This window comes from Somniosus microcephalus, chromosome 5 (genome assembly GCF_052327205.1).
Source record: "Somniosus microcephalus isolate GS21.2 chromosome 5, FLI_Smic_1.0, whole genome shotgun sequence".
Taxonomy (NCBI): domain Eukaryota; kingdom Metazoa; phylum Chordata; class Chondrichthyes; order Squaliformes; family Somniosidae; genus Somniosus; species Somniosus microcephalus.
Window position 1 is genome coordinate 116,630,109 of NC_140991.1, and position 12,506 is coordinate 116,642,614.

The following is a 12,506-nucleotide window of genomic DNA, read 5'->3' on the forward strand; positions in this document are numbered from 1 at the left end:
ATGCTCACCAATCAAAAGGGTTTGCTGAACTCAAAACAGCGGTGGGATTCGCTCTTGGTGCTCTCTGGAGCCTGCCATCGTCACGTGGTCTCCGGGTGCTGCAAGGGCATTGTCCAGGTTCGAGTACCCCAAAGTTAAAGTCTCTGTTTGGGTACTTTACCTTGCAGGGATGATTCCTCTTCTTCAGCCGACAGTTTTAGTTTGCATAAAGATAGTCGCAGGTTGGCTGAGACTGAAGGCCCGATGATTTGAAGCCTACCCTCAGTTCGTCTCCTCAGTTGGTCTCCTCAGTTGGTCTTCCTCAGTTGGTCTTCTTCAGTTGGTGTTCCCCCCTCCCCTCATCGCGTCCCGCCTTGCCTGGCCTGAATTGTCCGTGTCCGCCCGATGCAGTGCCGGGGCGACTTCCAGATGGAGTGGCAAAAGGCACAGGCAAAGGCCAGGGGGTAAGCACGGGATGGGGAAAGAGCAACAGCCACGATGGCGAGGGGCAGAAGAGCCGAGCAGAGCAGAGAGAGAAGAGAGGGATTGCTACCCGGGACCTTCAATTATACTCTTTTCGAAAACCCTTATCTGCGCGCCAAATCAGGTTAGTTCTTTGTCTTAATCTTGGTGGGCTATTTTAAATAATGGTAGCAATCTATACTAACTGTTTTTTAGATGGCCGGTAATCGCATCTACCGGCCTGATAATTGACTTGTTTTGTCATGAATGTTCCTTGATGGGCCTGTCCAGCCTCAATGGCTTTCTTAATCTGTTTCCGATTATATATGTAAACTGCTTGATGGTCTTAACTATAGGCCTAACTGAATTTAGATTTGTCTCCAATTCGGTCTAATACATAATTCAAAGTCCTGTCTGGTTTCAAAATACAAAGTCTCTCTTCACAGAAACTGTAGCTTTGGTTTCAATCCACAAGCTGTCTGCGTTGCAGAGTCCATTTTAAAATCTCACAGGCTTTCTGCCATGAGGCACAGACGCCATCTTGGGTACCCTTTTTGATTTAAAATGTCCACGCAGGGTCCCGTTTATTAATAACAACCTTCGGGGAAATGTAGAAATTTTGCAAATCTTACACTCCCCCCTGTGATACTAAAACTTGCTTGAAGTATCATACTTTTAAGGTGAGCAAAATTTTTCTGACCCTCCATATTCAACCTTCCCCTGTAATTACCTATCTAATATACCCATGACACATGCACTTCCCATTCCGCAAAAATGTAGTGTACATCAGCATACAGAGAGCAGAATTACAGACTTTACACTCATCCAAGCATGGAGGGGTCCAACAACCCTGCACCACTTGGTACACATATCTTTATTAAACCGCGCCGCAACAAAAAAACAAAAGAAAACCTTTATTAAAAATAACAAACACAAAGAAACAACAATCCTTCAATAAAGATACAGGGAGAAAGACTTAAACCGGCATATCTCCCTCCACCTTTACATAGTGTTCCTTCCAAATCCTCTGGTTTCGGAATTCTGACCACCGACCTTTTCCCTTACACTGAATACAAACTAAATACAAGACTATCCCTAACTGACAAACCACGAGAATGTGGGAAGCCAGTCTGATCCACGAAGGGACCTTTATGTTATTGAAAATGTTCCACCAGGGTGGGATCACAATATTCAATATCTTAGTCCCTATCTCTACTGTTTTCTGTTCGAGAGTGTAAAAATGTTTCTGCGAAACTATAACGGCTTTGAGTATTTTGGTCAGTTGTTCAGGGAGAAGGGGAATTTCGTAGCCAAAGTGTGCTACGTACTTCTGCAAATTGGTAAAATTCTCCTTCACAGTGAGGTGAACAGTGGAGGGTTCAGGAATGGAGACAATTCGCTCCGGGGCCACTTGAACTTCTGCCTCGGGTTTAAAACAGAAACTGCTGTCACTAACCGGACACCAGCTATGCTCTCCATGCTGGTAGTGGGATGCGCCGGTGGTGACACAACATGTCCCACCTCCTATATATGCTACCTGCGGGGGAACATGGCCTTGTGCCATTGCCTCCATGGTATAATTTATCGGCTTCGCGTCAGCAGCTCTGAACCCACACTACAGTTTTGAATAGGCATTCAAGTGCTGGGGACACAGGATTATGTGTGCTCCCCAGCTCCGGCACCCCGAGAGGTCAGTACCTGTCATAGCATGCTCCCACTTAATGACGTAAGGCAGGACCACTGTGAAACGAATGTGTGCACCCTCTTGAATGACTCCAATGTTCTCAACCCTGTATACCAGCGCGGGTCGGGCCATCCTACCCATGACCGGCATCCTAACTATTACTCCCATGATTGTGTGGTTGGACCGCCCACAATCCACGGGGACTGGATAGGCTTCGGAGGCTAGCCGGAGTTGGCATGGGCTCAATGCATTCTCAAAAGGGTGGAGGGCTGCGAGGTGCTTGTTGCTAATCCAGGAGGGGACCAAACCCTGTTTTAAATCCTCCAGATTACTGCGGCCCTCGCCCAGTAACCATGCCACGTATAACACGCACACCTCATTCTGCGCAGCCTGGTCAGAAGCATTTCTGTCCTCCCTCATGAGAGCATTTACCGTCTTTGCGTGCTTTTCCAATTTGGCTATGATCTCCTTTAAATGGACCGTCGTGGCCTGGTCCTCATGCAACTCCGACCCCACTACCTTGTTCTCATCCAGTAATATCCTTTTTAACTGTGTTTTTAAACCATTTATCTGGGTCTGCAGCTCTATGTCATCCAAGCTATTGATGACAAAGGACCCAGTATTAAATGCAGTAAAAACATCATTACATACTCCCCTTCTTTGTCTCCCTGCATTACCCAAAAATTCTCGGTGTGTGGTGTACAGTTCGGTCTTGTCCACGTGGGCAAAATCGAACTTGTAAAACTTTTTGAACATGTCCTTCAATAGGGCCCGGTATAACTGCTCTGTTTCTTTGGGGCACCACTCCGGTAAATGTACCTCGGTGAGATTTAAAATCACGGAGGCTACTGCGTAGTGTACCCCCTGGTACAGCATCTGATCGGTGGGGACTAGTACCAACCCATTCCCTGGTCCCTTGGTGGCGGTGGGGCAACCTTCCCTGGATAACCTCACCGCCTGCACCATGGGCGGGGCACAAGCTCAGTGGCATTGACTGGGATCTGGGTGTATGGGGCTGCACACACCTTCAGGCTGGTATCCCACCTTATCCCATCCCCGACGTCTTGCCACTGCCGGTGGAAAATAATGGATATGCCTGCGGGACAGACCGTCTCTGACCCCCACATACAGATATAAATCCCTTGATCCGGTTCCCACCACTTGTCCCAACACACGCTTAGTCCTCCATGAGTCCCGGTAATCGTCCGATGGGTGTTGTTTCCCAACCGTTCCCACTCGACTTCGGGGTTCCTCATATCCTTGCTCAGCTTTCTCAGCCACCACCACCTATCCAGTGGAATGTGTCCTTTACACGTCATACATATTCGCTTTCCAACGGTGACGCTGACCCTTGTGGTAATGACTCTTACCCTGGGGCACAGGAGGGAGGCTTCCCCGTACGTGAATCCGGTTTGGCTGGAGTACTGAGACGAATTGGACCTCAACCATCCTGGCCACCTTCCTTCGTGGAAGTAAACGGCAGTCTCCCCCGCATCCCGTTCACCGCTCCCATCGATCGCCAGGGGCGCTTTGTCTCCCGAACACCCGTAGATGTGAGAGTCTTGGACGTCACCCATCTCCCTGCGCTCATCCCAATCAGGGCAAATAGGATCACGATCCCTTCCATCCCGAAAGTCTTTCTGCAAAAGATGTAAAAGAACATGCAGCCAGGTCCCCAAGAGATTCTTTGGCTTGGTGAAGCATGGTCGGGTCCCGCGACCTCGGCCCAAAAATACACTCTTAACAGACTGCTTAACTTAAAACTACCCATCACCTTATTTAACTTAAATCAAAACACCCAAACTTAAGTTAAATAATTACACTTTACTTAAGCTACAGCTTAAACTAAACTATATACATCCGCCGCCCGTCCCCGGGCGGCCAGGCTAATCCCTGGTCGGACTGCTGCTCGCTGCTACCCCCAGCTTGACTGCACCGTCGTTGACTGTTGGTCCCTCGCAGCCCGTGGCTGCTGGCTGAGGACCTGGGTCCTTGGACCTCTCCCTGACTCGAGGGGCGGCCCTTGGTAACTGGAGGGCTGGTGACCATTGTTGTGTATGTCCCTTTAAGAGAATAACTGGTCTCAGACTGCAGTACCGGCAGTGACCACCCCTGTATAAAAGGCCCTAGCAGGCTTCTGTAGTTTCAGTTTCCAGATTGTCTCCATTCAGTAAAGACTTGTTAAACCAACTCCTGCATTCCGTGTCTCCATTAACACACGGATTTAATACTGGCGACGAGTAAGAAACAAACTTACCTGCAAATCGGCAGCACCTCAGACGACGTTATTGAAGGTCGAAGCCAGAAGAAAGAAAAAAAAATAATCCAAAAGAACTCGAGCAATGGGCGTCGACCGTGGGCAACCGCCCTCCAAATCATCGGATTGAAAACTTGCAGGAGAGATTGTCAAGAGCCAGGCTTGGTTCCCCAGTCTGTGGTTTCCCAGCTAATCGGGCTGGTGGCAGGTAGTGCACTGATACTTCCTGGGCTGCGGCGGGCTAGAGCTCGATCGGGTGGCTCTGCAACGGGGCCGGGCAGCGAGTCGGGAAGCAAAGAGAGACAGAGAGGGTGGAGCACACAGGGCGCGGCCGGTGCTTCGCAGCCGGGCAGCGTTCGGACCTAAGAAGAGGGAGGGAAGTGTCGCAGAGGGTCCGCTCCACGACGGGAACGGTTAAAAATAAAAATACCGCGGAGAGCGGCGTTGACAGCAGCGGCCGCGGCGGGAAAGCGCGGGAGCCGCCATCTTAACTCAGCGGGGAAGAAGGAAAAACACGGGAGGCGCCATTTTGATCCATCGGGGACGAAGGAAAAGCGCGGGAGACGCCATCTTAGATTTTCAAGATGCCAAAGACTGGCGATATCACTGCCTTCGATAATGCAATAGAAGACTGGACCACGTATGTGGAAAGAGTCGAGGTATATTGCGAGGCAAACGAAATAGCCGAGGAGAAAAAGGCATCGGTATTGCTAAATTTAATGGGCGCAAGAACGTACGGCCTATTGCGGGACCTGATTACTCCAGCCAAACCGAAGGTGAAGCGTTTTAACGAAATTGTTGCTATCCTACAGGAACACCTAAATCCTACACCGCTGCTGATAGCAGAAAGATTTAAATTCCACAGGAGAAATCAGCATATAAAAGAGAGCAATGCTGATTACCTTACGGAACTACGCAAGCTATCAAAGCACTGCCCGTTCGGAGCAGGACAGGCAGATACCTTACGGGACAAATTTGTCTGTGGACTCCTGAGTGAAGGAACCCAGAAGAGGTTACTCTCAGAGAAAGAGCTGACGCTAGATAAGGCTTTCAGCGTGGCAGTATCGTACGAAGCAGCAGCAAGGGGAGCTGTGGAAATACAACAAAAGCCACAGGAATACGCACACACGAAATGACACGGGGATTTGCAAAATGTTATCGCTGCAGCAGAACAAACCATGACCAGAAGGACTGCTGGTCCAAGGACAAAATATGCAGGCAATGCGGAAAGATGGGACATATTGCACGAGTTTGCAGGTCTGAGAAGAAGACCAACGACAATAAAAAGGCTACTAAGGAACCGTACAGGAAAGTACAAAAGATGACGGACAGTAGTTCCGAAGGCCAGATGAGCGATAGTGAATCCGGGAACAAGAGACTAAGCTGTTTCAAACTTCACAACATAATTGCAAAAGAGGATCACCGAACCATTTGGGTCACCCTCATGATAGCAGGGTCCCAAGTCAAAATGGAATTGGATACAGGATCAGCTCTAACCATCATGAATCAACGAGACTACAAGCGGCTATTCTCACACATACCCTTGAGAGAGACATCCATTGTCTTGAGGACGTATACAGGGCAAAAAGTATACCCCAGAGGAAAAATAAGGGTGCCTGTCAAATACAACGGCAAGAAAATACGGAAATTGTATCTCTACATTCTGCAAGATGGTGGACCACCGTTATTGGGACGTGAATGGATCAGAAAGATAAGTTTAGGCTGGCACTCCATTCAGGCACTGACGGTGGCTGGTTGAAATAAAGAGTAGATTGCCTTTCAAAAGCTAGGCTTTATTAACCTTAAAAAACCAGCAAGTACATGTTGAGCGCCCAGTCTCAACCAAACTGTAGGAAACTGAATTTAAGATGGCCACCACAGGTCACATGGAATCAACTAACCAATAAGTTTACAGCATATAGCTCAAGGCAGGAAAACAGGCAACCAATTACAATGCTTCTTATAAAACAAGAATAATCACCACATTCACCCCTCCTTTTAAAATATACTTCAACCTAGGTAGCCTTTACAGTTTACAATTAGTTATTTATGACTAGAGCAATACATGTATAATGCCTTCAACAATTTTAAAATTTTACTATTAAATTATTAATTATTTTAAAAGTCCATTTTTAATCGGTCGACCGGATATCTTGTTCGTGTCGACCTTCTTAGCCTTGGTGGAGTTCCTTGCCCTCCCACACCAGGAGACACATAAATATCTTCTGCAGGGAGGCTATCAATATCCCGATTATCAACGGTTTCCAGATTGGAAGTCCCATTAGAAGGTAGACTGGGAGGGTCATGAACATCCATTGGGGCCAGTCTAAGAGAATTGTAAGTGTCTGCAATAGGATTGGAAATGTTCTTAGTATCTGTGACGACATCAATCTTATCTGAATTATGGCTATTGTTAATGTCCTCAGGAGAGGGCTGGCCACCACAAGGAGCTAAGTCTTTAACTGAAACCGTACTTTCTTTCCCATCTTGGAATCGAATGTGAGCATATTGGGAATTTGCCTCCAATAGCTCCACCTCCTCCACTAAAGGATCATACTTTGACAGTCTAACATGGCGTCGGAGCAGCACAGGTCCCTGCATAGTAAGCCATGAAGGTACCGAATATCCCGTAGTGGATCTCCGCGGATAGTTGAAGAGCCTTTCATGGGGAGTCACATTAGTAGCCGTTGAAAGCAATGATCTAATGGAATGCAGGGCATCAGGCAGTACCATTTCCCACTGTGTATTCTTAAGGTTCCGAGATGTCAAAGCCAACATAACTGCCTTCCAGATCACCCCATTGTATCGTTCACACTGTCCATTACCCTGGGGATTATACGGGGTAGTTCTGCTAGTAGAAATTCCCCGACTCTGGAGGTATTCCTTCAACTGGGAAGACATAAAAGAACTTCCCTGATCCGAATGGATATACGCAGGCATCCCAAAGATGACAAAAAGTTGAGTCAGACATTTGATAACTGTAGCAGCTGATACATCTGCACAAGGAAAAGCAAAAGGGAACCTTGAAAACTCATCCACAACAGTAAATATATATCGATTCTGAGTCGTTGAAGGAAGAGGCCCCTTAAAATCAATGTTCAGGCGTTCAAAGGGAGAAGTAGCCTTTATAAGATGAGCTCATTGAGGCTTAAAGAAATTCGGTTTACACCGGGCGCAGACAGAGCATGACGAAGTCATCCGCTTGACGTCTTCAACTGAAAAGGGCAAATTCTTACTGCGTACGAAGTGTATCATCCTCGTAACACCAGGATGGCACAAAGCATTATGAAGATTAATAAGCGTATCTCCGTGAAGCACAGAACAATAAGCCCTCGACAGCGCATCAGCGGCAACATTATCCTTCCCCGGACGATAGACTATATCGAAATGGTAACATGCCAACTTGATCCTCCACCTCATTATTTTATCATTCTTAATCTTTCTGAAATGTTTGACATCAAACATGAAGGACACAGATTTTTGGTCAGTTACTAACGTAAAATGTCGCCCAGATAAATAATGTCTCCATTTACGCAGTGCTTCTACTATTGCGTACGCCTCTTTCTCTATTGATGAATGTCTCTGCTCACTATTGCTCAGAGTACGTGAGAAAAAGGCCACAGGTCTTCCATTTTGGTTCAGGGTAGCCCCAATTGCAAAATCGGAAGCATCCGTCTCAATCACAAAGGGAACCTGCTCATCAATAGAATGCACAACTGCTCCAAGGATATCCTTTTTAAGATTATCAAAACACATCCTGGCCTCCCATGATAGAGGATATGTCATAACCCAAATAAGGGGCCGGATCTTCTGCGAGAAGTTTGCAATCCAATTAGAATAATAAGAAAACAGTCCAACAACTCGTTGCAAGGCCTTAGAATTAGTAGGGCAAGGTAAATCAATCAGTGGTCGCAGCCGTTCTGGATCTGGTTTAATCTTGTTTCCCGAGATAATATACCCCAGTAAATTTACCTCGGTGGTCTAAAAGATACACTTCTCTTTATTGAAGGTTAAGCCAACTTTTTCCGCAACTTGAAGGAATCTTTCTAGATTAAAATCATGCTCCACCCTTGATTTGCCACACACCGTGATGTCATCTAAATATGAGAAGGTGTCAGAGAGAGAGTTATCACTTATAAAAGCATCCATTGCCCGTTGAAAACAGGCGACACCGTTAGTAACACCGAATGGTATTCGGCAAAACTGGTACAGCTTTCCGCCAGCTTCAAAGGCCGTATATGGTTTGTCCCTCTTAGCGATAGGAATCTGATGATAAGCACTCTTTAGGTCAATAGTGCTAAAAACCTTATATTGAGATACTTTATTGATAAGCTCATCAATCTTAGGCAGGGGGTACGCATCTAATTGAGTATACCTGTTAATAGTTTGAGAGTAGTCTATCACCATTCGCTTCTTATGTCTCTCATTAGTGGTGACAACTACCTGTGCCCGCCAGGGCGAAAAACTAGGTTCAATGATTCCTTCCGATAAAAGACGTTGAACTTCAGAATTAATAAATTCTTTATCCTGACTGCTATACCTTCTTGACTTGGTAGCAATTGGCTTACAGTCCGGCATCAAATTGGAAAAAAGTGATAATGGAGAAATGAATAAAGAAGTTAATCCACAAATAGACAAAGGTGGCTTGGTTCCTCCGAAAGAAAGACTGAGGGACTCATGTAATTGAAGCACTTCATGACCAATCAAAATGTCCGCACAGAGATTAGGCAGAACGGATAGGCATATATCAGTATACGTATTAACTAGGAGAATTAATTTCACAAGGCAACAACCAGCTACTTGTGAGGTGAGAGTCGTCTGAGCCATACACACCTGATAGGAAACAGGCGAAATTTTCAAACGCTTCTCCCTCACAAACTGAAGACTTATAAAGCTCTCAGTACTGCCCGTATCTATAAGGGCCTTCACTTCTAACCCATTAACTTGGGCCATAACTATAGCTTTGTTTAGGCCATGGGAAAAGGCGGCAGAAACTGATGCAATAAACGCCCTATCTAAAGGCTGAATGGTCGCAGACGAGGCAACCGATTTGCAAACACGTGCGTAATGACCTCCCTTGCCGCATTTACAACACACAGCCTCCCGGGCAGGGCACTTCAGACGGGGGTGCCGGGCGTTCCCGCAAAAATAACACTTCTGAATCCTAGAGGCAACAGCTGCCGAAGTAGAAACTGTTTCGGAATCTGGTAAACCACTCCTATTAAATCCACGTAACTCCCTTTCATCCGGAACTGCCGAAACCACGGTCGCAGGCCGATCAAAAAGAGCATAAGAATCCGAACTTCTCTGAGCCAAATCCAATGTAGAGGATTGCTCAAAAGCACTCTTAAGATCCAAGGTCTTATTTTCTAATAACCGCTGACGAATTGGTCTAGACAGTAATCCATTAATAAATGCATCCCGTACCGACTCTTCCCTATGTTCTTCTGCAGACACGGCCTTATAATTACAGTTAGCACCAAGGCGCCAGAGTACTTGTAAATAAGCATCCAAGGATTCTCCCGCCTGCTGCCTACGGGCAGATAAAAGGTGACGTGCAAATACCTCATTCTTGGGTTTAACAAAAAAAAATTCCAACGTAGCAATAGCCAATTCATAAGTTTCACAGTCCAAAATATACTTATACACGTCCGGAGCAATGTAGTTGATTAGTATATCCAACTTATTTAGAGATTGCTGATCCAACACACCCAAAAAGTTTTTAAATGTACGATACCAATGTTTCCATTGATCATCCACTCCTGCAGAATTAGGGTCAGCATCAAATCGTTCCGGTCGAAGATATCATTCCATTATAGCAAAAGGTTAATAAATTGAAATAAAGAGTAGATTGCCTTTCAAAAGCTAGGCTTTATTAACCTTAAAAAACCAGCAAGTACATGTTGAGCACCCAGTCTCAACCAAACTGTAGGAAACTGAATTTAAGATGGCCACCACAGGTCACATGGAATCAACTAACCAATAAGTTTACAGCATATATCTCAAGGCAGGAAAACAGGCAACCAATTACAATGCTTCTTATAAAACAAGAATAATCACCACACTGGTAAAAGGGATGACGACGTCACTCCTGGACGATTGTCAACAATCTTAGCTGACGCCAAAGAGGAATTTCAACAAGAACTGGGCACTCTTAAAGGCGTAACCGCCTCGATAAAAATAGAGGAGAATGCAAATTCCAAGTTTTTCAAAGCAAGACCGGTACCATATGCAATTCGCCCAGCCGTTGAGACAGAGCTGGAGAATCTGGAGAATGCAGGCGTGTTATCTAAGGTAGACTGGAGCGAGTGGGCGACACCCATCATTCCTGTCATGAAGAAAACGTTAAACAATAAGTCTGAGGAGCCAAGGAAGGTTCGCATCTGTGGGGACTTCAAGGTGACAGTGAACCCAGTCCTTCACACAGTACAATATACTCTTCCAAGGATAGAAGATATCTTCGCCTCACTATCTGGAGGGAAGCGTTTTACAAAAATTGACCTAGCACAAGCATATTTGCAGATGGAGGTTGAAGAATCCTCCATGAAGTATCTCACGATAAACACTCACAAAGGTCTTTACCAGTATAATCGACTGGTATTCGGAGTAGCATCAGCTCCGGCGATATGGCAAAGAGCGATGGAGCAAGTCCTGTAAGGGATTCCGAGGACTCAGTGTTACTTGGACGACATCCTAGTGACAGGTGAAGATGACAGTGAACACCTTGCCAACCTAGAGCAGGTGCTCACTAGACTACGTGAACATGGGCTACGAGCCAATCGCCCCAAGTGCAAGTTTTTTAAGAAACAGATATCGTATTGTAGCCACGTGATTGATGAAGAGGGGTTGCATAAGTCCCCTGACAAAATTGAAGCGGTAGTTAAGGCTCCAGCGCCTGAAAATGTGTCGCAACTGAGGTCATTCCTCGGATTGGTGAATTACTATCATAAGTTTTTGCCGAATTTGTCCACAATTCTGCATCCACTGAACGCCCTACTACGAACGGGAGTAGCATGGAAATGGAGCGATGAATGTAAGCGGGCCTTTCAGAAGAGTAAGGACCTAATCACTTCAAGAGAAGTATTGGCTCACTACAACCCATCACTACCGATAAGATTGGCGTGTGATGCGTCTCCCTACGGCATTGGGGCGGTACTGTCACATAAATTCCTTGATGGTTCTGAGAGGCCGATAGCTTTTGCATCACGCTCGTTAACTTCAGCCGAACGTAACTACGCCCAGATTGACAGAGAGGCCCTCAGCCTGGTGTGGGGGGTGAAGAAGTTCAATCACTACCTGCACGGTCAGAAATTTACTCTACTAACTGATCATCAACCTCTCGTCTCCATTTTCAACCCTCAGAAGGGCGTACCGATAATGACGGCACAACGGCTACAGAGGTGGTCCCTTTTCCTAGGGGCACACCAATATGACATCGAGTACAAAGGAACTAAACAGCATGGGAATGCTGATGGATTGTCGCACCTACCGTTGCCGACGGTGGAAGAAGAACTGGCAGTGGATCCAGTGGAGTTATTCCACTCGACTATTGTCGAATGTCTCCCTGTGACGAATGCAAACATAGAAAAGGAAACACGAAATGACCCGACACTCTCCTGGGTCTATGATTTAACGGTGAAGGGATGGCCAGCACATGGCGAACCACTGCTGCCAGCATTCTCGCCGAGAAGAGAGCAGCTGTCAGTGTGCAGAGGAACCTTGATGTGTGGATCCAGAGTAGTAATTCCACCCAAATTGAAGGATAGAGTGCTCAATGAGCTTCATGAGGGTCAACTGGGAGGGGTAAAAATGAAGAACTTAGCCAGAGCATTTGTGTGGTGGCCGGGAATCGATAGAGAAATCGAAGAGATGACCAAGAGCTGTACAGGATGCCAGAAGGTCCAAAACACCCCACCACAAGCCCCTCTACATCCATGGGAGTGGCCCTCATCTCCATGGCAAAGGGTGCACATTGATTTTGCTGGTCCCTTAATGGACTCGATGTTTTCAATTGCGGTGGATGCACATTCAATGTGGCCAGAGGTAATAAAAATGTCCTCAACCACCACAGAAAAAACTATCACAGTCTTACGAACCATATTCGCCAGGAATGGGCTGCCTGAA